The following is a 26,068-nucleotide window of genomic DNA, read 5'->3' as shown; positions in this document are numbered from 1 at the left end:
TGTGTGTGGGGAGGGGGGGGGGGACTTTTTAAAAATACACTACATGGTGAATGCCCTTGTTTGTCACTATTATGAAAAAAGAACTTGTTCAGAAAAATCACCTTGTTCCTGTTTAGTAGCTATCACAGAGTCGGTCACAACTTCTCAGACAACATGCAGATAACAGGCGGACTTCTGTTTTAAGGGTATTTTATTTTTTTAAATAACTGCTTTCAATCAGATGTTAACAGAACACACTTGAGGGATTTGGCTAACTTTATAAATCGTCCGCTTCATATCGCAGTTTGTGTGACACCTGAATCCGCCCCAAAAACCAAGTGCGTTAGTCAGATGACATCAGATGTCATCAGATGCATTTACGAGATAATGACGAATGAAACTGTTCAGACGGTGTCAGAAATTGCAACGGCACTCTGAGCCCCAAGACAGAAGTGTTACTGCTCTTGCACCATCTTGTGTTCCTGCGTGTATTTTATCATTTTTCACTTATTAAAGTTAGCAGCGAAGAGCTTTTAACTAACAGCACTGGAAAAAAAGCATTTGACGTGGATGGTAGACTCTCCATCACGTGATTCAAAGTCAAGAGTTTGAACCTTGCACACCAGAACAAAGCAGTGATGACGGTGTAAGAAATTATTTCCTACTCTATCTTTAGTGCTTTGTCATTGTTTTACTCTTGGGTAGATTGATTGATTGAAGCAAGCTTAGTGTAGGCTTTTGTGGCCAAGTATTGTTTCAGAAAACAATTTAGCAGCACGAACTACCGCTCTCTACACATTCTGCAGTAGCAAGAACCTTTGGAACTGACCTTTGGTGGTCTCCATGGCAATTGACTGAACATAACCAGTGGTAATTGATCACAAAGGATAATTTTTGCAGCTTCGAGCTTCTGCCAGATCTCGTGTTAAACTTGATGGGATTGTGCGATTCTGGTGAGGCAGAATTTTCAGCACCCTGGTAAGTGTTCGAAACTGATGCAGCAAATAAGATTTCTATTTTTTTAACATGGTTTTTTTAATTACAAACTTGATTTGTTCCAAACCGTGACATTGCACTGTAACATACTGCAGCTTTAAATCAGCATTCTTGTATGTTGCAAAGGACAGCCGGAGTGAGCTGAAACATTGTGAACAGTGTTCTGAATGATAATTGATGCTGACAGTTTGGAGAGAGGGCTCTGCTCATCAGGTGCTACTTAAGTGATGTTGAATAATTATTTTCTCAGATTGCGATTGGTATTGAGATTGATTTAGTGGCGAGTCCCAACTGTTGAGAAGGCAGTTGGTATTCCAGCTCAGTGCTGAAGAAATGATTGAAGATATCCAAACTAGATGGCCTGTCAATATAAGAATAGTTGGTAAAGTATTGATAAATACCACAATCCTATATTTGCAAAATATATTAAAAGCATTATTGATTGCACTTCACTGTGGTCCCTCTATGGTTGTGTCAATACTCGACATCTAGGCATACGCATGAAGTATGGCCACCTGGAGGTGCTATCAGAGGACTGTCTGAATCGTATCCTGACGAAACCTGATGTTTTCAAGCAAAGGAGAAGAAAAATGGATGAGAAATGTGTGTAGAACATCAATGCTGTGCCAGTTTTTCTTCTCTGGGCATCGATTCCAGAGGATTTTGAAAGAAGAATCTGGGTAGGCTCTTGGCTTGATAATCCTGAATCTAAGATGGTTCAGTGATGATTTAATTTGAGCATGGCAGGAGTTGGTGCAAGGAAAACGAGTGTGGCAAGAGGGAGAGAGACTCCGTGATGCTGAAGTCTAACAGAGCAGGGTGGCTTCGTGGCAAAATGGAACCAAGTGTGTCTGAGCAGCAAGGAAGTTTGATCAGTTGGGGGAGAGGTGTGAATATTAAAGTGTGTTAATGCCAGGTCTGTAGGTGGTCAGAGGCAAGTTACAAGAGACACTGGGTTTCTGCATTGAAAAACACTCATGGATAGAAAAGAGAATGGTAGAGACTATGAAAAATATTACTCGTTTTACATTTCCTTCACCATATAAGTCAATCTCTTGACTCATTAAACAATAGATATTTTCTTCTTAGGAAACCTATTTAGAAGAAATGTAGCAGTATATTAGAACTTTGGATACTCAGACTCTGTTTATAAGGACTATCTGTATATTATGGAATACAGGAGGCCATTCAGTATCTCGAAGAGCTGGGTTTGATTGTCATTAATTATTGTTAATTGTACCAGTACAAATCTCTGTTGGTTAAGTGCTGTAGTATAATGTAACCTCATGCTGTGATACCCTTTGAGAGCCTTGTGAAAAAACCCACATTATATATAAATATTCAGTAACCTATTATACAGAGCCACAGTCCTGAGCAGTGACTGACCCCAGCTGCAGCACCAGCACAGAGCTGATGGGCCCAGAGACATGGAGCAGCAGGTCTGCTGAGGACCATGGGTGAGAGAATGGAAGAAATAGGTGGTGCTCATCAATGTGGAAATGCTGTTCAATGCGTGGGTGCAGCACTTTGTGTTTTGACAGTTAGAAAAGTAACCGTGTCCTTGATTCCTTCTCACCCGAGCCTACATTGTGTCCCATACGACAAATCAGAAGTGGGAGGGTGGGATGGAGGGGGAGACATACCATTCAATGTCTAGAGCTGCATAGAGTGGTTTCATTACCGTGTCCAATTTGCACTTCCTATTTGAAGTAGCCAGAGTGAAATATCCGACAAATTGGTGCAAGTGCTGGAGGCAATCCACCGCCTGCCTGCTCCCACTGATCTCCTATTGGTTTATAATTAAGAGTTTATGGCATTTAGCATGAAATCTCCTGTGTTCTGCCACATTTGAAGGTAAGGGAAGTGAAATCAAGCACAAATGCCAGTCTCACTTAGTCAAAGTGTGACTTTCTCCAGACCCTGGGCAGAACCCTTCCCTCTTCTGCACTCACCGAAGTACCATCGATACCTCGTCCATTGCTGCCAGCAAACTCCTCTTGCCAATGTTGGTTAGAAACGACATTTTGTTGAATTTTTTTTTTTAGTTTGATACTTGAACGTAACCTCATTCTTGGTTTCTACCTGGGCATTAGGTGGCTTATCTATTGGTAATTTTATTCAAAAATCAGATTTGATTCCAAATGGAATCCTCCCTATACTTAAATCTGGGATGCCTGTAATGCTGACCAATGTTAATTCAAAAGCAAAATACTGCGGATGCTGGAATCGGAAATAAAAACAGAAAATGCTGGAAATCTCAGCAGGTCAGGCAGCATCTTTGAAGAGAAACAGAGTTAATGTTTCGGGACTTTGACCCTTCGTCAGAACTGTTCTGATGAAGAATCACAGACCCAAACCGTTAACTCTGTTTACCTCCACAGATGCTACCTGACCCGCTGAGATTTTCTGCAGTGTTAATTATTGTATTTCCCCAAAGTTTGCAATTCGTTCTTGAGTACAGATTTTGGAACGTGGGTCAAAGTCTGGCCTGGCCGTACAATGTGCAATACTTGAAAGGGGAAAATAAAGTTTCCAAATGCGGTAAATGGTAATCTGTTTTTTGTAAAGATGACCTCTGATCCTGTCGACAATGACCTCTCCCTTTTCAAAACATTTCTGGAGAAGGAAAGTGGGAAAATGTACCAACAACCTCATACAAAGTTCCCCCTGCTGCCATGAAATAAAAACAAACCACATTACAAATTTAAGCAAATAAATCGGTTACCATCCTCAGTTCTATGTCAGAAGTGCTGATTCTGATATTGATGATGTCACTAAGCAAGGTCAAATCACTCCCCTTTCCTACACGTGGTGCTATGTCACGATCTGGAACAATCTGTTTCCAGAAAATGAGCAGAAAATTAGTACCAAATCCAAATAATAGAGTTGTGGTTAACCACTGATAGATTTTACCGACTTGCTGAGCTCCCAGATTTATGCAGGCTGCCTGATGGGAGGGGTTACAAAACGTTTCTCCAGAGAGAAAACACATGGGGTGACTGGGGTCTTAGAACAGGTTGCCTCGGGTTGAGGGTGACAATTCGTGAAGCAGATTTGACCTGAATGCCTTGAGAAAAGTACATTTTAAAATGACTGGGGGTGGGGTGGGGAGAGCGTATATGAAAAGTGGAGAGGATGTTCATTTTTCAGGATCTTGTGAGTTCAGTAATCACTGGTAAATCTTTTTTTTGTTTGCCTTTCAGACCAAGTGAAGGGGAGGCTGCCTTTAGAACAAGTATATAGTGACTATAACAGAGCTCCAGAGCTATTGCTTAATTGCATGCCCATGAGGTGTCCAATCATTTTACTGTTAATGATGTAAATGTGTACAATTCTCGATCATACAATTTCTCGTGTAAATATCTGTTTGTATAAGTTCAGCTGATGTTAGAATATGTCTGTACACAACTGTTTTTTTTAAACAGAGGACAGGTTATGGAGATACATATTAATTTACAGACAGTGGGAACTGTAACCAAGAAAATGTTGGCATTTTTATGTGGAGGCATGTTTTCAAGTTACTTTCTCCTCCCCTCCTTCCCCTAGACAGGAGCATGTGAGGCTGAGAGCCGGTTGGTAACACACTTCAATTCCTCTTTCTGCTGATGCTCTCAGATGCTAGGCGAATGTGTCCGAGTGGCCTGCGGACGACTGTGGCTTTGCCGTTCCCTCCTTTTGGAACTACTTGGCCACTGCTCGAAAATTCCCAAAGCCAAACACGACTGAGATTCAGACTTAATAAAATGTAGGCCAAGTGCGTGCATGCTAATGAAAACTTTGAATAATTCGGGTAAAAGGGTTTAGACCCTTGGTGCACCAGCAGAATTTGAACTTGTTTTTTTTAAACTTGCCGCTTGTCCACAACCTTGTTCATACCAAGGCTCCGTACAAACCCAGCTCCGCATTAGATGTAGACATAGTCATCCGGCTTGGAACTGCAACACATTAAATGAGCTGTTGCTTCACTGAATTGAACCTTCAGATTAACAAAATTAACTGACTTGCAGCAATATCCTTGTGTCAGATCACACTGGCTTGTTTTACTACTTGGTTTGATTTTGATCATTTTGACTTCCGGACTTCTTATAAATTTAAATCTCCACGTATTGGATTTTCAAGCGTGCTGCTAGAAAATTTGGCCAAGTTGGGATTGATGGGGCAAATTGCCTACTCAGTGACTGCAATACCAATGCTCAAAACAGCCACCATTTCCCAGATCAGTATTTCAAGATCTCCGCTTGGATCATCTGGGGTGAACAGTATCTGAGTGATTCCCCACAGGGGAGCAGAGAATGAGTCTGGGACAAATCACCCACTCCCCCAGGCCACATTGACGCACATTCTTTTGGTCTGTAAAACAACAATTATATCAGAGGTCCGGGGACAGGTTGGTCTGGCCTCTTCACAGCAGAATGGTGCGGGCTATACAACTTTTTTTTAATAAATGCTTTGCTTACTCAGGTCTAAAGTGGCATGTTGGTGAAATTCCGCTTATGGGACAGTGCTGCTTCCGATCCTCTGGAGCATGTAGAAAATGTAGCGTATTTGCTTGATACAGTTCTGGGCCACCTGTACTTCCAGTTTGAAAAACAATGCAATAAGAACAGTGTAGACCTTTTAATCAGTGTGCAGATTGGAGTCTATGTATATAACACTTGCTATCCTTTTCAATGTGGATAATCAGTCACTCGGTGTTTTGAGATCAACAGGCTTGACCATATGGGTTTGGCGTTTGTAAGGGATTCAAATAATCATGAGTGTTTTTAACTTATAAATCTAATTTGACAGAAAATAGAAAAATCAATTAAATGTCCTTGGAGTGATCTGTATTTCTAGGTTGTGCTAATAAATGTGAATGATTTGACAACTTTTGGAAACTGTTGTGTTGCATCTTTTGTAAGCAAGTCCTTTTTATTTAAAAAAAACTTAGTCCATGGACATTGCCCTCGTAATTTAAAATCAATGGAGAGAAGCTCCTCAGATGGTTCAATGCAATGTCATGTCTGCTTGCTGATCTGTTGGGGTGGCAATAGGCAGTCTCTCGGAATCAAGGAGAACTTGCTTCCACTCCCTAAGTGAGTTCTTTGATGGCTGAGCAGTCCGATATAGGAGCCACAGACATTCGTCGGGGGAAGGGGTCGATACGGCTGGTAGGGCTCCTGCTGCCTGCGCCTGGCCTCTTCATGCTCCTTGTGTCGAGACTCAGAGCTCAACGCCCTCCCGGATGTACTTTCTCCACCTCGGGCGGCCTGCGGCCAGGGTCTCCCAGGTGTCAATGGTGATGTCACACTTTACCAGGGAGGCTTTGAGGGTGTCCTTATAACGTTTCTGCTGTCCCCCTTTGGCACGTTTACCATGAAGGAGCTCCGCATAAAGCATTTACTTAGGGAGTCTCGTATCTGGCATGCGTACTATGTGGCCTGCCCAGCGAAACTGATCGAGCGTTGTCAGTGCTTCAGTACTGGGGATGTTAGCCTGAGGACACTGATGTTGGTGCGCCTGTCCTCCCAGGCGATTTGCAGGATCTTGCGGAGACATCGTTGGTGATATATCTCCAGCGACTTGAGGTGCCTTCTGTACATCGTCCATGCCAGGAGAGTGGGTATTACTACAGCACTGTAGACCATGAGTTTGGTGGTAGATTTGAGGGCCTGGTCTTCAAACACTCTCTTCCGCAGGCGGCCGAAGGCTGCGCTGGCGCACTGGAGGTGATGCTGAATCTCCGCATCAATGTCTGCCTTTGTTGTTGAGAGGTTCCCGAGATATGGGAAATGGTCCACGTTGTCCAGGGCCGTGCCATGGATCTTGATGATTGGAGGGCAGAGGTGTGCGGCGGTGACAGGCTGGTGAAGGACCTTTGTCTTACGGATGTTAAGAGTAAGGACCATGCTTTCATATGCCTCAGTGAATACATTGACTATATCCTGGAGTTCAGCCTCTGAATGTGCACGGACGCAGGCATCATCCATGTGCTGCAGCTCAATGACAGAGGTTGGAGTGATCTTGGACCTGGCCTGGAGGCGGCGTAGGTTAAACAGCTTCCCACTGGTTCTGTTGTTTAATTCCACTCCAGCGGGGAGCTTGTTGATTTTGAGGTGGAGCATAGCGGCGAGGAAGATTGAGAAGAGGTTTGGGGCGATGACGCAGCTCTGTTTGACCCCGGTCCGGACGTGGATTGGGTCTGTAATGGATCTGTTGGTAAGGATCACGGCCTGCATGTCATCGTGAAGCAGGCAAAGGATGTTGACAAACTTTTGGGGGCATCCAAAACGGAGGAGGGACGCTCCATGGACCTTCATGGTTGACAATGTGAAAGGCCTTTGTAAGATTGAAAAAGGCCATGTATCAGGGCTGACGCTGCTCCCTGCATTTTTCCTGCAACTGTCGCGCTGCAAAGATCATGTCTGTTGTGCCCCGTAGGGGACGAAATCTGCATTGTGATTCCAGGAGGAGCTCCTCGGCCACAGGAGAACTCGAGCGACAACTTTCCCAGTGACTGATAGCAGGGAGATTCCCCTGTCGTTGCCGCAGTCGAATTTGTCCCCGTTTTTAAAAATTATCACAATCCCTGCATCTCTGAGATCTCCCGGCATGCTCTCCTCCCTCCAAATGAGAGAGATGAGGTCATGTATCCGTGCCAACAGCGCCTCTGCGCCATATTTTAGCGCCTCAGCAGGGATTCCATCCGCCCCGTAGCCTTGTTATTCTTAAGCTGTTTTATGGCTTTGCCGACCTCGTGCAATGCTGGAGTTTCACTGAGGTGGTGGCGGGTTGCATGCTGCGGGATGGAATCGAGAACACTCGAGTCAAAGGCAGAGTCTTGATTGAGGAAATCTTCAAAGTGCTCCTTCCATCGGGCCCTGACAGCCTCGGTGTCCTTGATGAGTGTTTCCCCATTCTTGGCCAGGAGTGGAGTGGGGTGGGGCCTTGGGAGTTTGGACCGTAGGTGGCCTTGTTTGAAGTGAAGAATCCTCGCATATCGTGGCTGCCGGCCAGTTGTTGTATCTCCTGTGCTTTCTCCATCCACCACCTGTTCTTTAGGTCCTGAGTTTTTTTGTTGGACCTGAGCCTTGAGCCGTCTGTAATGTTGTTTTGCAGCTCCCGAGTTGGGCTGTTGCTTGAGGCTCAGAAATGCTTTGCGCTTGCGATCTATTAGTTCTTTGATCTTATCATTTTCATCAAACCAGCCCTGATGTTTTCTGGTTGAGTGACCAAGTGTCTCTTCACAGGCACTGGTTATAGACGCCTGGAGAGCAGACCAAGCGCTATGGGGATTCAGCATCTTAGGGTCATCAAGGCACGCCAGATTGGCTGTGAGGCGCTGGCTGTATAGGGCTCTCTTAGCTGGGTCTCTAAGTGCCCCGGCATTAACTTTTTGCTTCTGCTGTCCCCTCTGCTTTGGGGCAATGTTAATGTTGATGATGGATCGGATTAGGCGGTGGTCTAATCCGTCCAGCGGGTGTCAGCTCCTGTCATAGAGGATGGTACAATTGGCCACAGCAATACTGAGATATGTAGAACAAAAAGCAAGATTTCTGCTCCTGATTACTATCTAGTTACTGGTACTACAAGCATTTGAATGTTGACCCAGAACAGGTTTTAGGTCCAGCTGTGATGTCTCCATGGTCAAATTGCATACCAAAACTGACTACTCAGGTGAAGTTTTGGAGAGCTGCTGGTACTCCTGGAATAGTATGTAAGAACTTGCACTTTCAATGGTGCAAAGCATCCCAAGGCATTTCACAGTTTGGAGTTGGACTTGAGCAGGAATAAGAGGAGCATTAAGAGTGAGTGAAGAAAAATTTGAGGAAATAGGTTTGGAGGAGGCTTTTGAAGGTGGGGCGAGATGAAGCAAGGTGGCAGTACTTGAAGTGGGTGGAGTATGGCAGAAGGCTCTGCCATTGGTGGTAGAGGTTGGGGGGGGGGAGGCGCGGGAGGAAGTGGGCAAGGAACACATTGGACAAGAGGTTCAAAGAGCTTGGTTTCGAAGCAGAGCCATGTGGCTGGAGGAGGTAGCAAGAAGCAAGGATATGGAGGGATTTGCAGACAAAGATTTTGAACTCCATGTGCTGAGGGATGGTAGCCAATAAAAGTCTGGAATGGCAGAGGTGACAGTGGGAATTTGTGCAGTGTAGGTTGCAGGCACCATAATTGTGGATGGATTGCTGTGTGTAGGGTGGAGCTTGGATTGTTGGTGAGATGATTTGATACGGTTGAGTCGAGACATGACAACGGCATGATTAAGGGCTTCAGTGGCAGTGTGGGTGAAATTGAGTCAGAGATCGGCGGTATTTTGGAGGTGGAAGTAGGTGGTCGTGGGTTTGAAGCTAAGCACAGTCTCGCAGGACATTGGAGTTTCAGTTTTAGTGGGCATCCAGGAAGGGATGGAATCAGGATCAGCCATGATCATATTGAATGGCGGAGCAGGCTCAAGGCGCCGTATGGCCTACTCCTGCTCATATTTCTTATGTTCTTAAGGTGCAGAGCCAAACAGGACGGCTTTGGCATGACCGACATTGAACTGCAGAAAGTTCTGGTCCATCCACGACTTCATAAGAACATAAGAAATTGGGGCTGGAGTAGGTCATTTGACCCTTCGAGCCTGCTCTGCCATTGAACAAGATCATGGCTGATCTTCCAGCTCAACTTCACTTTCCCGCCCTATTAAGTGTCAGTCAGTGGCTCAGTGGGGTAGCACTCTCGCCTCTAAATCAGAAGGTTGTGGGTTCAAGTCCCACTCCAGGAACTTGAGTACACAAATCTAGGCTGACACTCCAGTGCAGTGCTGAGGGAGTGCTGCACTGTCGGAGGCGCCGTCTTTCAGATGAGACATTAAACCTAGAATCCCTCTGCCCTCTCAGGTGGACGTAAAAGATCTCATGGCACTATTTCAAAGAAGAGCAGGGGAGTTATCCCCGTGTCCTGACCAATCAACATAATAAAAACAGATTGTCTGGTCATTATCATATTGCTGTTTGTGGGAGTTGGCTGCCGCGTTTCCCACATTACGGCAGTGACTACACTCCAAAAGGTACTTCATTGGCTGTAAAGCGCTTTGAAACATCCGATGGTCGTGAAAGGCGTTATATAAATCAAAGTATTTTTTATCTCCACATCCGTTAATTCCCTCGGTTCTCAAAAAAGTTAGCGATCTCTGTCATGTTGAATAAGCAATCGGACTGCACTGTGACACTTGAGGTCGTGGGTAGTGAAGGCAAGGTCAATCTGGGTGTCATTAGCTTACATATGAAAGCATTCTTTGGCATTTTACAGCACAGCACCTTACATAATGCACCTCCATATCACTATCCGCAATAAACAGATAATTTACTAGTGACAGTAAATCACAACATTTCTTTCTTGAGTTGCAATAGGTGCATATATCACAGGCACTGCAATAAAGTCTTTATCCACTGTCCTACTCCCCTTGTGTGAAAGTGGAGGGGAGGTGGTGGGGAAGACATCGAACTGAAATATTAACTCTGTTTCTCTCTCCACAGATGCTGCCTGACCTCCTGAATTTTTCCAGCATTTTCTGTTTTTATTCTTGTGCTATGAACCCTAGCTTGCTAGTATTGCAGATAGAGATGCCACGGCAACAATTATTAAGGGTTGGGCAGGCTATTAATATACATCTGAGGAAGAGATTACTATAAGCCGTAAAAGATTGAAGCTCGGATGAGGAGTTACCCACATGTATGGAAGCCTATCAGGTGTCATTGTTTTTCACTTTGTTGCAATCCTCAGATCGAATCTGTTTTTATGCAAAGGAGGATAGAGTTATATTCCCTTTTAATGGTCTTGACCTAAATTTAACGTTCCTCTTGTTTTGTGTAAGCTCATTGATTTGACACATGACCAAAGCAGATGGCTCTTGTCTGCCAATAGCACCTGACTGAATGGAATCCTTCCTGTTACATATTTTGAGTACGTGGTGTTCCATCTTGACCGTGCTCAACTTTCAGATTTTCTACCTAGGCTTACTTCCTTAAGCCTTAAATCAACAGACATCCATCACTAAATCAAAGGCTGGCACAGGTGGTTGGCCAACAAAGGCTGCATTTTAAAGTGATGTTTCGGTTTATAAGCTATTTAAAACTTGATGACACAGGGAATTAAATCAATCAATATTTGTGCATTTCCACAATGAAACATCAATGCAACAAAAGCCGTTTCCATTATCTTTTGAACAATCTGCTGTCTTTTAATTAAATTGGAGGTTATTCAGTGTGCGGTAGCCTTTTCTCTCAAGGGCAAAAACACCAACAATTCTGGGGGGGCAAGCAAAGATATCACACCAACTCCAGCTGTCCTGTAAAAGTGCTGGGAGTGGCCTCTGATCAGAAGTCATTGGGCAAAGGTCACAACTGAAATGTAGAGATAAGAGAAGCACATGTGAAACAGCAATGGAACTGGATGGCACAACAGGTCCACTGTTTTCCCACCTCCGAGGACTCTGTTAAAATCAAGCCCAAACTGATGGGATTAATGAGATTACACTCTCTGACTCTCAATTGTAAGGGTCCTGTGTGAAATCAATTTGGCACACACTGAATCCAGTTCCCCACAGATCTGAACATAAAGCAATAAAGGGCAATCTCATCGAGAGGTTTGAATGGGAAATGGAAAGGTTATGCAATGACGGGAAGGAGTAAGGTTATTGTTATTTGAGGGATTACAGCACATCATTCGAAGAATTTGCATCCGGTCCATTGTGCATCTCACCTACACACCAATTCCCTTGTTTGTGATATATTTATTTATTCTCTTAAACTTGTAATTTCTCATTTGTTATTTGGTAACCAAACCATAGAATTGGACCACTTTACAGCACAGAAGGAGGCCAATTAACCTATCGTATCTGCTGACTGTTCACCAAAGCAATCAAAAACTAACCCCACTGCCCCATTCTTTCCCCTTAGCCTGTATCTTCCATTGCTTCAAATATTTATCTGATTGAAAAGATGTCATGGTTTCTACCTCAACTCATCCCTCAGGCAAACCATTCCATGGTCCAACAACTCATAACAGCATCAACATTGCATTGTATGCAAACATTAGTTTCTGTTTCCAGGCTTTTAAATTTAATACATTGAAATCAGTACCTTGTTGAGTATTGAAATCATTGACTTCCAGACCCGAATTCTTAATACAGCCAATCTTGTGTTCTATCACTCTGGAAGATCAGCAGCATGAGGATCAATCCCAATTTTGTATTCCTTTTAAATGATGACACCTATTTTCTGCTTGATCTTCTGTCATGCTCGACTATCTAATACTTGCAGAGAGTATATTCTGTGTAATTGTCTGTGCTTCATCGATACTCGAGAATTCCACATGGAACAATAACCTGGGAATAGCAATAAAAAGCTTTGGAGTTGAAAAAGTATATGTATTCTAGAAAATATGGTGAAATAGGCCAAGATTTCTGACTGATTCAATTCTCGAGTTCACATGATGCTCTCCATTTGAAAAGGAGAGGGGCAGTACCTGAGAAAAGGGCACCATTTACAATGTCAGCCAACATAGGGGCCAGGTAGGGAAGCAGTTTAGTGATAATAGGGTCGAGGGAGTAGGGAGTGGGTCTCTGGAACAAGATTAGCTTGGGAGAAAGCATGAAGGGAGACATGAGAGAAACTAGAAAAGATGCAAGTTCGGGGCTTGGGCAAGGTGGAACATTGGAAGAAGGGAAGAATGCAGTAGAGGCAGCTGGTCAGATGTCTCAATCAGCGTGACAAAGTGGTGCATGAGCTCCTCACATTTGTTGTCGGTGGAGAGGGCAGGGGAAGTATTGCGTCGGGTGTGAAGGTCAGCGAGAGAGTAGGATTGGGTAGTTGCGGTTTCTGCTCAACAGAAGGCTGGAATAGGTGCCTTGATGGGCCTTTTGGAGATTACCGAGCGAAACACACAGGAAAAAATGTGGGCTTATTCAAGAAGGAATCGAGCCTTGGACTAGTAGGAATGTAGAGGAATAGTGAAGGATTGGGATTGGTATTTGGGGAAGCAAAGTACCAGGGGTTGTTGGGGTGGGGGTGGAGAAATGAAACGGGGAATGATTGGGTAAAGGAGGCAAGGGACAAGGACCTCAGAGGGGAATAAGGGAGAAACAAGTAATGGGCTCAGGTCCAGAACAATAGGCAAGATGTGCACATAACTGGACACCTGGAAACCACGGTTACATTGGCATAACCAAGATTAGGACCAATATGTCCTGTTTGTAAACGGTGAGTAGGGAAGAGACAATAAAGAGTCTCCAAAATTAAAGTCAGCATTCTCAAAGTGGGAAGAAGTTGACTTGTCGATAGAGTGGAGTCAGCTTGGAGCACCGATGAACTGATGTCCAGGTTTCAATGCAGGAGTGGAGGGCAAGAGAGTCCAGGATCTGGTTGAGGGGCAAGAGTATCGGTGACCACACTACTAGAAGTTTTTTCATAGAAAATGGAGAGCTAAGGCAGTGTGAAGAATCGACCATGAGTCAGCAAATGTTAATCCAGGGCTTGATTTTAACATTCATATCTGCGTTCAAATCCCTCTATGGCCTCTCCCTTCCTTATTTCTGCAATCTTCAGCCCCACCCTACAACGTCCCCCCCCCCCCCCCCCCCCCCGTGAACTCTGCATTTCTCCAACTCTGGCCTCTTGTGTGTCACCCACTTCCTTCGCATCCCCCAATAGCGACCATGCCTTCAGCCATCCAACCCTAAACTTAGAACTCCCTCCCTAAACCTCTTTCCCCCCCTCTGTCTCCTCCTTTAGGACGCTCCTTAAAACCGACTGCTTTGACCAAGCTGTTCGTCACTCATCCTAGTATTTCTTTCTCTGGTTCAGTGCCAATTTTTGCCTGATTACGCTGCTATGAAGCGTCTTGGAATGTTTTACTATGTTAAAGGTGCTATATAAATGCAAGTTGTTGCTGCTGTTAGAAACCACAAGCTGAGCGCTTGTGGTTATTGGTCCCATGCAATCCCATCAATTGAATTGCAAACATCCTTCACAGCATCCATTATTCACTATTTAATGGGGCGTGCATTTATGATGTACGGGAAAGTTGTCAGAGACAACAGTTGTGGAGAGAAATTATTGATTTCATGAATACAGACTATACTATATTACAGTTTCTTGACTGTGTGTTGCCTTCCTCAGAATGCACTTAGCTATTGGCTGATAGTTGCTTTATTCTTTTTTCTTTTAGTGGGTAGTAAATATATAATTCTGCACAAGTATTCTTGAATAATGCAATAAGAATAATTATAGTAGGAAGTAGGAGAAAGACCAGTGTTGTGAATTCTCGGTTTCCACTGTAATCTACACCCAATATGTGTCTTCCTGATAAGCACATTCCCCTAACACCTGTTATATTATTGTCTTGCTGCACACACATACACACATAACTGTCCGAAAAGCTGGTCTGGGGCTCGGAGACTGACATGCTCGGACAACAAGAAAATTCTTTAAATGCTGTCATGCAAGCAACCAATGCAAAATGGAATGTAAACTTGTTATTGGACGAATATAGTCCTCATTGTGCGAGAAAATATGTCGATGGGGTGAGACGAAGTAAGATGGAAGTAGGCTCATGTGGAGCATCAACACTGGCATGGATCTGTTGGACCGAATGGCCTGTTTCTGTGCTGTAAATTCTACACTGTTCGTTTTTAACCCTTCCCTGTGTCAAAGCAGACAGCCTCTGTTCATTGCCTCTCCTCGGGGGCCCACACCAGACAATGACAGACACACAGCTACATCAGAGGAGTTTCTTATAAATATTATCTTGATTGCAAATGTTCCTGGAAAAAATTGTGTTGGCAGTGACCTGGGAACAGGGCATCTACCTCTCCTCTCAGCTGGGTAAGTTGGAAGGTGCATGGCAATGGCCGCAAAACAAATAAATCGGAGATAAAATATGTTTAGGCAAAACAAGATGGCAGAGGTAACATCTGGAAAATTGACAAACATCTAGTGATGGGATGATTATTTTATTTACATTTTTTAGGAACCATTTTGGTAATCCTTCCTGTGCCAAAAACGGTAGCGTAGTGGTTATGTTACTGGACTAGTAAGCCAGAGATCTGGACTAATAATCTGGAGACGTGAGTTCAAATCCCACCGCGCCAGCTGGGGAATTTAAATTCAGTTAATTAAATAAATCTGGATTTTAAAAGCTTGTATTAGTTAGGGAGACCATGAAACTACCGGATCGTCGGGAAAAACCCAACTGGTTCACTAATCTGCCGCCCTTGCCCGGTCTGGCCGATGTGCAACTCCACAACAATGTGGTTGATTCTTAACTGCCCTCTGAAATGGCCGAGCAAGCTACGCAGTTATACCAAACTGCCATGACAAAGTCACTGTGGGAGTACCTTCACCACACGGACTGCAGCGGTTCAAGAAGGTGGCTCACCACCACCTTCTCGAGGGCAATTAGGGAGGGACAATAACTGCTGGCCTTGCCAGCGATGCCTACATCCCATAAATAAATAAAACAACAATCTATTCCGAGTTGAGCAGAACCTGTTCAGAGCCCTTGAACAGGGCTAATTTGTAATGAGTGTGTTCGAATGTCTGCATTTGGAAGGGGAATCTCTGCAGAGAAGCTCCCCACGGTAACACGCAATGTGTGTGTGTTTGTCGGGATGATTTGCAGCCATAACATTTTGCACAGAATAAAAGAATCATTACAGTTCTAAGAACATAAGAATTAGGAGCAGGAGCAGGTCATGCGGCCCCTTGAGCTGATCTTCTATCTCAACTCCTTTCCTGCCTGATCTCCATATCCCTTGATTCCCCGAGACTTCAAAAATCTATCTCAAACTTGAATATATTCAGAGACTCAGCATCTACTGCCCTATTGGGCAGAGAATTCCAATGATTCACAATCTTCTGAGTGAAGAAATTCCTCCTCTTAAATGGCTGGCCCCTTATCCTGAAACTGTGCCCCCGAGTTCGAGGCACTCCAGCCCGGGAGACAACCTCTCAGCATCTACCCTGTCAATCCCCTTCAGAATCTCATTCTTCTAAACTCCAGCGAGTATAGGTCCATTCTTCACAATCTCTCATCCCAGGAATCAATCTAATAAACCTCCGTTGCACAGCCTCCAAGGCAAGTATATCCTTCCTTAGATAAGGAGACCACAATTGTGTACAATACTCCAGATGTGGTCTCTCCAAGACCCTGTGCAATTGTAACAAGACTTCCTTGCTCTTACACTCCAATCCCCTTGCAATAAAGGGCAACATGCCATTTGCCTTCCTTATTGCTTGCTGTACCTGCATGCTAGCTTTCTGTGTTTCTTGTGTCCCATCAACAAAGGCAGCGAGATGGCCAGAACCACTCAGAAGTGCTCTTGGATGGTGGCCTTGCTGCGCTCCAGGGATGTGATCGGGGCCCAGGAGAGGCGTGAGTTCGGGGCCAGAAGAGGCGAGGGCTCAGGGGCAGCACGGGTCAGCCCACACTGCGATATGTGTGCTCACTAGGCTTGTGCAGCAGAGCTGGTCGCCAGTCGTCTTGGGTAATCCTTGCCACTGAACCAAGACCTAGCTCTGGCAAGCCTGTGTGGTGGCTGGTGTGCAACGGTCACCATATGTTAAAAAAATCCATGCACAGGCATCTTCCACCCTTCAAGATGTAGTTCTGGACCTGGAATATTAGGTCCTTCATTGAAACACCTGTGAACTCATCCCTTTTTGGCATGAAAGCAAGTCACCCTCATTTTGAGGGACTGCCTATGATGATGATGTTTCTTGCACAAATCTTTCTGAACACCAACATTTAAAAGTTCCTCACCATTTAAAAAATATTCTATTTTTCTATTCTTCCTCTTTCTCCTTCATCCCCATTCCCTCTGCAATGGTTAAATACACCATACAGTGTAGTGCCAAGCCAATGGACTAGAAGGTTCCAGGTTCAATTTGCAGTCTGGTGTTAGCTTTGCTCATCTGGGGCAGCAGTTAGGGCATGGCTATTAACTTCAATTCCCGAGGTCTTGAGGCAGCTGTGGTTTCCACTTCTTATCGCTATCCGCTGAACCCTGTTGGAAATAGTGTGTTCATGGGCGTTGGACGAGAGCATGGTTGTGTGTGCTGCCTTCCTTTGTAAATAGCTTCTGGAAGATCACTGTGCAGTAATGGGTAGGCAAGGTTTGTAGAAGAGAGGAAGAATGGTCAGTACAGTAGAGCTCTCTGTACCCGTTGAACTGTGTCTCAGTGCCTTTGGGAGAGAAGGAGAGAGAATGGGAGGAAAAAGTCAGTTTATTATTAATGCAGATGACATCAGAGCACCTTGGTGCAATTTTGCAAAGGCACTGTGGATTACTTTAATATAGTCTCATTGACTAACCTTGCAATTAATTCCCATATATTATCTTGAGGAAACACAATGCATGTGTCAGCTGAATTAATGTGTGAACATTTACACCTGCTCCTTCATAATCACCATCATCATAGGCAGTCCCTCGAAACGAGGATGACTTGCTTCCACGCCAAAAAAAAGGATGAGTTCACAGGTGTTTTGAATGAAAAACCCGAACTACATCCTCAAGGGTGGAAGATGCCTGTGTGTGGATTTTTTTAACGTGTGGTGGCTGTTGCACACCAGCCACCACACGGGCTTGACAGAGCTCGGTCTTGGTCCAGTGGCAAGGGTTATCCAAGACAACTAGAGACCTGCTCTGCTGCACGGACCAAGCGCGCACACATATTGCAGTGTGGGCTGGCCCGTGCTGCCCCTGGGTCCCTGGCCCCGAACTCACGCCTCCCCTGGGCCCCAATCACACCCCTCCACAGTCACTCACAGCTTCGTAATAACCAGATAATGGATAACTCAGTGCCAAAACGTGGAGTCTTCTGCTGCAATCGCTGTTACAATGAAATGGAAAAGCACTGGCTTTCAATTGAAAGGAAATAAATTGTGAATGGAGCAACTTCTCTTTGTAAGAAAATTGGGTTTCGTCCAAAATAGTCCTTGTATTCTCAATCACTTAAACTTCAATGTTAGGAGTTTAAGCCATATCCCATTCTGTAATTTTGCACACCGCCCCCACGCCTCCCCCCCACCTCCTAAAGTTATTGACTCCTGCTGACCCACAGTTCCCTGGATACCTACCACTCTTCAATACTGCATCCAAGTGGTCATTCTGCTCAAGCAAGCCTGGACAGTGAGTGTTGATACCATCCAGCATCCACACATGTACATTGTCAGCTAAGGTCACTAGCTGACAATCAGGAGTGGGAAAACAAGGGCCAATTCCAGCACCTCGATCAGCAGGCCAGACTGGAATCTAGGAAAGCCTCCAGTCCCTGTGGCTCAGTAGCATGCAGGCTCATCTCTTACCTTGATGAGTAAAGGAAGAACTTCCCATGCAAAATAAAAAAAACAAATTGTTTTCCTTGGAACAGAGGAGGCAGAGGTTTGATTTAATTGAGGTATATAAAATGATGAGGGGCCTAGATAGAGTCAATAGGAAGGACCTATTTCCCTTTGCAGTGGGGTCAATAACCAGGGGACATAGATTTAAAGTAGTTGGTAGGAGAATTAGAGGAGAGATGAGGAAACAATTCTTCACCCAGAGGGTGGTGGGAGTCTGGGACTCACTGCCTGAAAGGGTGGTAGAAGCAGAAACTCTTATCACGTTTAAAAAGTACTTGGATATGCACTTGAAGTGCTGTAATCTTCTGGGCTACGGACCGAGTGCTGGCAGGTTGGATTAGGCTGGCTAGCTCTTTTTCGACTGACAGGGGCAACATGGGCCAAATGGCCTCCTTCTGTGTCGTAATTTTTCTATGATTCTATGAATGGAATACTGAGGAATTCCACAGATGATATTGAACTCTAAGAAATGTAAAGGCTATTAAATTTGGAACCTCTGAAACTGCACTTGAAATTGATCTTTTGCCATTGCTGGCTGTGTGTTGTCGCAGGCTATTCCCAGGTATTACACAATTATCACATAATAAATATGATGTTACACAAAAGACTTGTTTGCGTTTCAGTTTGAAGTGATTAAAAAAAAATGTTTTTGTGAATTATGCAGCCAATCTGCAGTGTTGTTTGACTGGGTAGAGCTATTTCCATTAATCACCGGGTGTGGGATAACATTGAAATGAGGCAAAGCTGGAATATACAGCCTATGTGTTGAAAGTTAATTTGCAAATTTCCAAAATGATGTCACAAAGTTAATGTTGGAAGTGTGGAAGGCATCATAAATCAAACCTGTTTCCTTGTAAATTTTCATGGGTTTCCCATAAACATCTGTTAATAACTGTGTTCACAGAACTTTGGCTGAGGGAGATGATTAGCTAAAGAAAGAATCCAATTTACAAGACTCAACCTACTGATATTTCTACAGTGGATTTAGTTGCCGACATCAAGACCATTGACATTTAGAATCACCACATTGTCTCTCCTACCCCAGTTTGTCCTTTTCCTGCATCTCAGAATTGTGGAACTCCTTATCATCGGCATGATCCTTTTCACTCTACAATCAACAGATTTTTAAAACCCAAGTTCTGAGTCACCTGACCACTCATCATTATCATAGGCAGTCCCTCGATGTTGAGGAAGACTTGCTTCCACTCAATGTGAGTTCTCCGGTGACTGAACAGTCCAATACGGGAATTATAGTCTCTGTCACAGGTGGGGCAGACAGTGGTTGAAGGAAAGGGTGGGTGGGGAGTCTGGTTTGCTGCACGCTCTTTCTGCTGCCTGCGCTTGCGTTCTGCATGCTCTCGGCGCCCTTCCAGATGCTCTTCCTCCACTTCGGGCGGTCTTTGGCCAGGGACTCCCAGGTGTTGGTGGGGATGTTGCACTTTATCAGGGAGGCTTTGAGGGTGTCCTTGAAATGTTTCCTCTGCCCACCTGGGGCTTGCTTGCCATGTAGGAGTTATGAGTAGAGTGCTTGCTTTGAGAGTCTTGTGTCAGGCATGTGAACAATGTGGCCCGCCCAACGGAGCTGGTCGAGTGTGGTCAGTGCTTCGATGCTGGGGATGTTGGCCTGATTGAGGACACTAACATTGGTGCGTCTATCCTCCATGGGGATTTGCAGGATCTTGTGGAAACATTGTTGGTGGTATTTATCCAGCGATTTGAGGTGTTTACTGTATATGGTCCACGTCTCTGAGCTATACACGAGGGCGGGTATCACTACAGCCCTGTAGACCATTAGCTTGGTGCCAAATTTGAGGGCCTGATCTTCAAACAGTTACTTCCTCAGGTGGCCGAAGGCTATGCTGGTGCACTGGAGGTGGTGTTGAACCTCATTGTCGATGTCTGTCCTTGCTGATAACCTGACCACTACTCATTGATTGACCTTGCCTTCTCTCCTAGCCCTTTCAACCTGGATGATGAACTGCACCGTGGGACTGAGGTTACATATTTTAATTGCACCACTGTGTTTGTAAAATGGGTTTCGAAACCCCCTGCAGTCACCTCTTGTTTTTGCTTTTTTTCCAAGTGAGACATTTTAGTATAGCGGGGAGAATGCAGTGACCTCATCGTGAATTTGAGCATCGCTGCATCATCGAGTGTCAATGTTGTCTTGTCTTGTAGTTTTACATCAGTAACAGAGAGGCCCTGACCTGTTCTGGGGTTGCCAATTAGCCAGACAGACAACACTCGAGCTTACTGTTTGTTTAAAACATTCCTAATTATCTCCAGCTCTCTGTAGTCAACACTCACTGTCCAGTCTTGCAAAAACATCTTGTATTTATATAGCACCTTTAACATAGTGAAGTGTCCCAAGGCGCTTCACAGGAGTATTATGAGATAAAAATTTGACACTGAGCCACATAAGTAGAAATTAGCGCAGGTGACCAAAAGCTTGGTCAAAGAGGTTTTTAAGGAGGAGGAAAGCGAGGTAGATAGGCAGAGATAAAGAATGGGTACTTAGATGAGGTACCAGAGGACTGCCGATAACCACAGGACTATACCCAGCGAGAGTCACTGTTGTCAGGAGAAAAATGAAAAAAAAAATAGGGAAACAATTTTAAACAACAAAAAGAAAATGATTTTAAGGTAGTTTCAGAATGGTTGCTGAGTATATCGAGAGAAATTGTGAAGTGAAAGGACATTCAGCTCTCAGAGGGATACTGCCACAGTGCAGCGTCTTGTTAATATATTTCATGTTGTCTGGTAACACAATCACAAAGACTGCTTCACTTTAGAGCTAAGCAGATTGAAGGCTTGATATTGTGCTGAATTGTGTCTTTACACCACATCAACTCTACGGTGATAATTTGCAGCCATATGGACTCCTGTATGTAATTTGTGAACGTCAATATTGGGATTAGCTTGTCTTGCATTCTTTTGCTTTCCTGAAACAAAACACATTTTACTCTGCCTCACAGGTGCACCACTGCCCTGGCTAAGAACCAACTGTTACAAATACATGCTATCATACAACAGAATGATGATATCTCTTAGCTTGAGCCAGAGCAATGAGGGGCAAGTTAGCTTCCTTATCCACAGAGCAATAAGCACATGAAACAAAAATAGGGTTATATTCACTGAAAAAATCAACACTACTAAAATATTAAACAAGGCTACTAAATAAATTAAACTGAAGGAAATTTGCAAACTAGAACCATCAGAAGTGTGCTTACTGCAGCCAGGCAGATGAACTGGCAGTGGAAAAGTCACCAAGGGAACTGAGGCAGCAGGAAGCTGTTAGTCAGGATCTCCATAATGTAAGAGTTTGTAACTCTGGTTGACTGGAAAATGTAACATCAAGCACTCTGAGATGAGGTAGAATCTAGCTGTCCTGAGAACGTGCCTCAGCCTCAACCTCAGAACAACATACCCCAGGTACACCAGTGTATTTATTTCCACTGACAGCACAAATCATCCTGTGCCATCTCTGAGTGAGACCGCCAGTTTAGTACCAAACATGGTGCCGTGGGCCCATGATAATTATGAACTGAACTGGCACTGGCTAAATGTGAATTCCATCCAAGACCCTAAGAATCAGCGGAAGAGACTTCCATCGCAATGCAGCAATAGACATTTCAATTCTTGGTAGAAGTCTGATGTGACAGAAAGATACAATTCAGCACAATACCAATGTGAAATGAGTTTGCGCATCCTCAACCAGTTCCTATTGGGCACAGGAGGGCAGGAAAAAGAGTGGGAGAGCGACAGCGATAGGGGATTCAATTGTAAGGGGAATAGATAGGCGTTTCTGCGGCCGCAACCGAGTCTCCAGGATGGTATGTTGCCTCCCTGGTGCAAGGGTCAATGATGTCTCGGAGCGGGTGCAGGACATTCTAAAAAGGGAGGGAGAACAGCCAATTGTCGTGGTGCACATTGGTACCAACGACATAGGTGAAAAAAGGGATGAGGTCTGACGAGACGAATTTAAGGAGCTAGGAGCTAAATTAAAAAGTAGGACCTCAAAAGTAGTAATCTCGGGATTGCTACCAGTGCCACGTGTTAGTCAGAGTAGGAATCACAGGATAGCGCAGATGAATACGTGGCTTGAGCAGTGGTGCAGCAGAGAAGGATTCAAATTCCTGGGGCATTGGAACCGGTTCTGGGGGAGGTGGGACCAGTACAAACCAGACGGTCTGCACCTGGGCAGGACCGGAACCAATGTCCCAGGGGGAGTGTTTTCTAGTGCTGTTGGGGAGGAGTTAAACTAATATGGCAGGGGGATGGGAACCAATGCAGGGAGACAGAGGGAAACAAAAAGGAGACAAAAGCAAAAGACAGAAAGGAGATGGGTAAAAGTGGAGGGCAGAGAAACCCAAGGCAAAAAACAAAAAGGGCCACTGAATATAAAAGGGCTGCAGGAGGGGTCAAAACTAAAAATCATGGTTTAAAAACTAGGATTAAAACACTCTACCTAAATGCACGCAGCATTCAAAATAAAGTAAATGAGTTGACGGCACAAATCATTACAAATCGGTATGATTTGGTGGCCATTACAGAAACATGGTTGCAGGGGGGCCAAGACTGGGAATTAAACATACAGGGGTATCTGACAATTCGGAAAGATAGACAAGAAGGGAAAGGAGGTGGGGTAGCTCTGTTAATAAAGGAAGATATCAGGGCAGTTGTGAGAGACGATATTGGCTCTAATGAACAAAATGTTGAATCATTGTGGGTGGAGATTAGAGATAGTAAGGGGAAAAAGTCACTGGTGGGCGTAGTTTATAGGCCCCCAAATAATAACTTCACGGTGGGGCGGGCAATAATCAAGGGAATAATGAAGGCATGTGAAAAAGGAATGGCAGTAGTCATGGGGGATTTTAACCTACATATCGATTGGTCAACTCAAATCGCACGGGGTAGCCTGGAGGAGGAATTCATAGAATGCATATGGGATTGTTTCTTAGAACAGTATGTAACAGAACTGACAAGGGAGCAAGCTATCTTAGATCTGGTCCTGTGTAATGAGACAGGAAAAATAAACGATCTCCTCGTAAAAGATCCTCTCGGAATGAGTGATCACAGTATGGTTGAATTTGTAATACAGATTGAGGGTGAGGAAGTTGTGTCAGAAACAAGTGTACTATGCTTAAACAAAGGGGACTACAGTGGGATGAGGGCAGAGTTGGCTAAAGTAGACTGGAAACACAGACTAAACGGTGGCACAATTGAGGAACAGTGGAGGACTTTTAAGGAGCTCTTTCATAGTGCGCAACAAAAATATATTCCAGTGAAAAAGAAGGGCGGTAAGAGAAGGGATAACCAGCCGTGGATAACCAAGGAAATAAAGGAGAGTATCAAATCAAAGACCAATGCGTATAAGGTGGCTAAGGTTAGTGGGAAACTAGAGGATTGGGAAAATTTTAAATAACAGCAAAGAATGACTAAAAAAGCAATAAAGGAAAGAGAGATTACGAAGGTAAACTTGCGCAAAACATAAAAACAGATAGTAAAAGCTTTTACACATATATAAAACAGAAAAGAGTGACTAAAGTAAATGTTGGTCCCTTAGAAGATGAGAAGGGAGATTTAATAATGGGAAATGTGGAAATGGCTGAGACCTTAAACAATTATTTTGCTTCGGTCTTCACAGTGGAAGGCACAAAAACCATGCCAAAACTTGCTGGTCACAGGAATGTGGGAAGGGAGGACCTTGAGACAATCACTATCACTAGGGGGGTAGTGCTGGACAGGCTAATGGGACTCAAGGTAGACAAGTCCCCTGGTCCTGATGAATTGCATTCCAGGGTATTAAAAGAGATGGCGGAAGTTATAGCAGATGCATTCGTTATAATCTACCAAAATTCTCTGGACTCTGGGGAGGTACCAGCGGATTGGAAAACAGCTAATGTAACGCCTCTGTTTAAAAAAGGGGGCAGACAAAAGGCAGTTAACTATAGGCCGGTTAGTTTAACATCTGTAGTGGGTAAAATGCTTGAAACTATCATTAAGGAAGAGATAGCGGGACATCTAGATAGGAATAGTGCAATCAAGCAGACGCAGCATGGATTCATGAAGGGGAAATCATGTTTAACTAATTTACTATAATTCTTTGAGGATATAACGAGCATGGTGGATAGAGGTGTACCGATGGATGTGGTGTATTTAGATTTCCAAAAGGCATTTGATAAGGTGCCACACAAAAGGTTATTGCAGAAGATAGAGGTACGCGGAGTCAGAGGAAATGTATTAGCATGGATAGAGAATTGGCTGGCGAGCAGAAAGCAGAGAGTCGGGATAAATGGGTCCTTTTCAGGTTGGAAATCGGTGGTTAGTAGTGTGCCACAGAGATCGGTGCTGTGACCACAACTGTTTACAATATACATAGATGACCTGGAAGAGGGGACAGAGTGTAGTGTAACAAAATTTGCAGATGACACTAAGATTAGTGGGAAAGCGGGTTGTGTAGAGGACACCAAGAGGTTGCAAAGAGATTTGGTTAGGTTAAGCGAATGGGCGAAGGTTTGGCAGATGGAATACAATGTCGGAAAGTGTGAGGTCATCCATCTTGGGGAAAAAAACAGTAAAAGGGAATATTATTTGAATGGGGAGAATTTACAACATGCTGAGGTGCAGAGGGACCTGGGGGTCCTTGTGCATGAATCCCAAAAAGTTAGTTTACAGGTGCAGCAGGTAATCAGGAAGGCGAATGGAATGTTGGCCTTCATTGTGAGAGGGATGGAATACAAAAGCAGGGAGGTCCTGCTGCAACTGTATAGGGTATTGGTAAGGCCGCACCTGGAGTACTGCATGCAGTTTTGGCCACCTTACTTAAGGAATGATATACTAGCTTTGGAGGGGGTACAGAGACGATTCACTAGGCTGATTCTGGAGATGAGGGGGTTACCTCTTTGGAGTTCAGAAGGAAGAGGGGTGATCTTAAATAAACATTTAAAATCATGAAAGGGATAGACAAGATAGAGGCAGAGAAGTTGTTTCCACTGGTAGGGGAGACTAGAACTAGGGGGCACAGCCTCAAAATATGGGGGAGGGTTGTGAATCTGTGGAATTCTCTGTCCAAGGAAGTAGTTGAGGCTAGCTCATTGAATGTATTCAAGTCACAGATAGATTTTTAACCAATAAGGGAATTAAGGGTTACGGGGAGAGGGCGGGTATGTGGAGCTGAGTCCATGGCAAGATCAGCCATGATCTTATTGAATGGCGGAGCAGGCTCGAGGTGCTAGATGGCCTACTCCTGTTCCTAATTCTTATGTTCTTATGTTTCTTATGTTCTTAAACCTGCAATACAAAACTGCTCCTAATTCGGCACTGATTGGCAATCTCACTCAGAGGGGCCACAGAATATCTTGTGTGGAGAATAGAAAGAATGTTACATTGGTATAGTAAGGGTGTTCTTCTGAGGCTGGAAATGAGGCATGTTTTGCGGCAGTATGGAGATCACAAGATAATTATAGATGAGGAAGGATGTTTATCCATCTCAGTCCAGAAAGACTCTATATTCCCCTCATTGCAGCATCTCATATTTTCTTAAATGGTTCCATGGTTTTCACTTCCGCTGCCTTAGCCAGAAGTCCATTCCATGCATCAATCACTCTTTGTGTGAAGAAGGTCCTGACAATAGTCTTAATTTACCTTCAACTAGTTCACCCCCCCCTCTCACAATATCGTTTAAAGTCATTCCGTATTTACCTTTTCACTATCTTTAACTATCTTG

The 26,068-nt window shown here is 44.3% G+C and overlaps 1 protein-coding gene across 1 annotated transcript in view; it reads left to right on the top strand.

The window, feature by feature from the left end:
* The first annotated feature begins 47 nt into the window (after positions 1-47).
* LOC139233179 (neuronal calcium sensor 1-like) overlaps positions 48-26,068 on the top strand; it is a 146,683-nt gene continuing 120,662 nt past the window's right edge. The window contains exon 1 of the mRNA XM_070863795.1: positions 48-957. The gene's annotated coding sequence lies outside the window, so the exon portion shown is untranslated. The remainder of the gene's footprint in view (positions 958-26,068) is intronic.

This window comes from Pristiophorus japonicus, chromosome 20 (assembly GCF_044704955.1).
Source record: "Pristiophorus japonicus isolate sPriJap1 chromosome 20, sPriJap1.hap1, whole genome shotgun sequence".
In the NCBI taxonomy this organism is placed as follows: Eukaryota; Metazoa; Chordata; class Chondrichthyes; family Pristiophoridae; genus Pristiophorus; species Pristiophorus japonicus.
The sequence above is the reverse complement of the archived record's forward strand: the minus strand, read 5'-3'. Positions and strand labels throughout refer to the sequence as shown.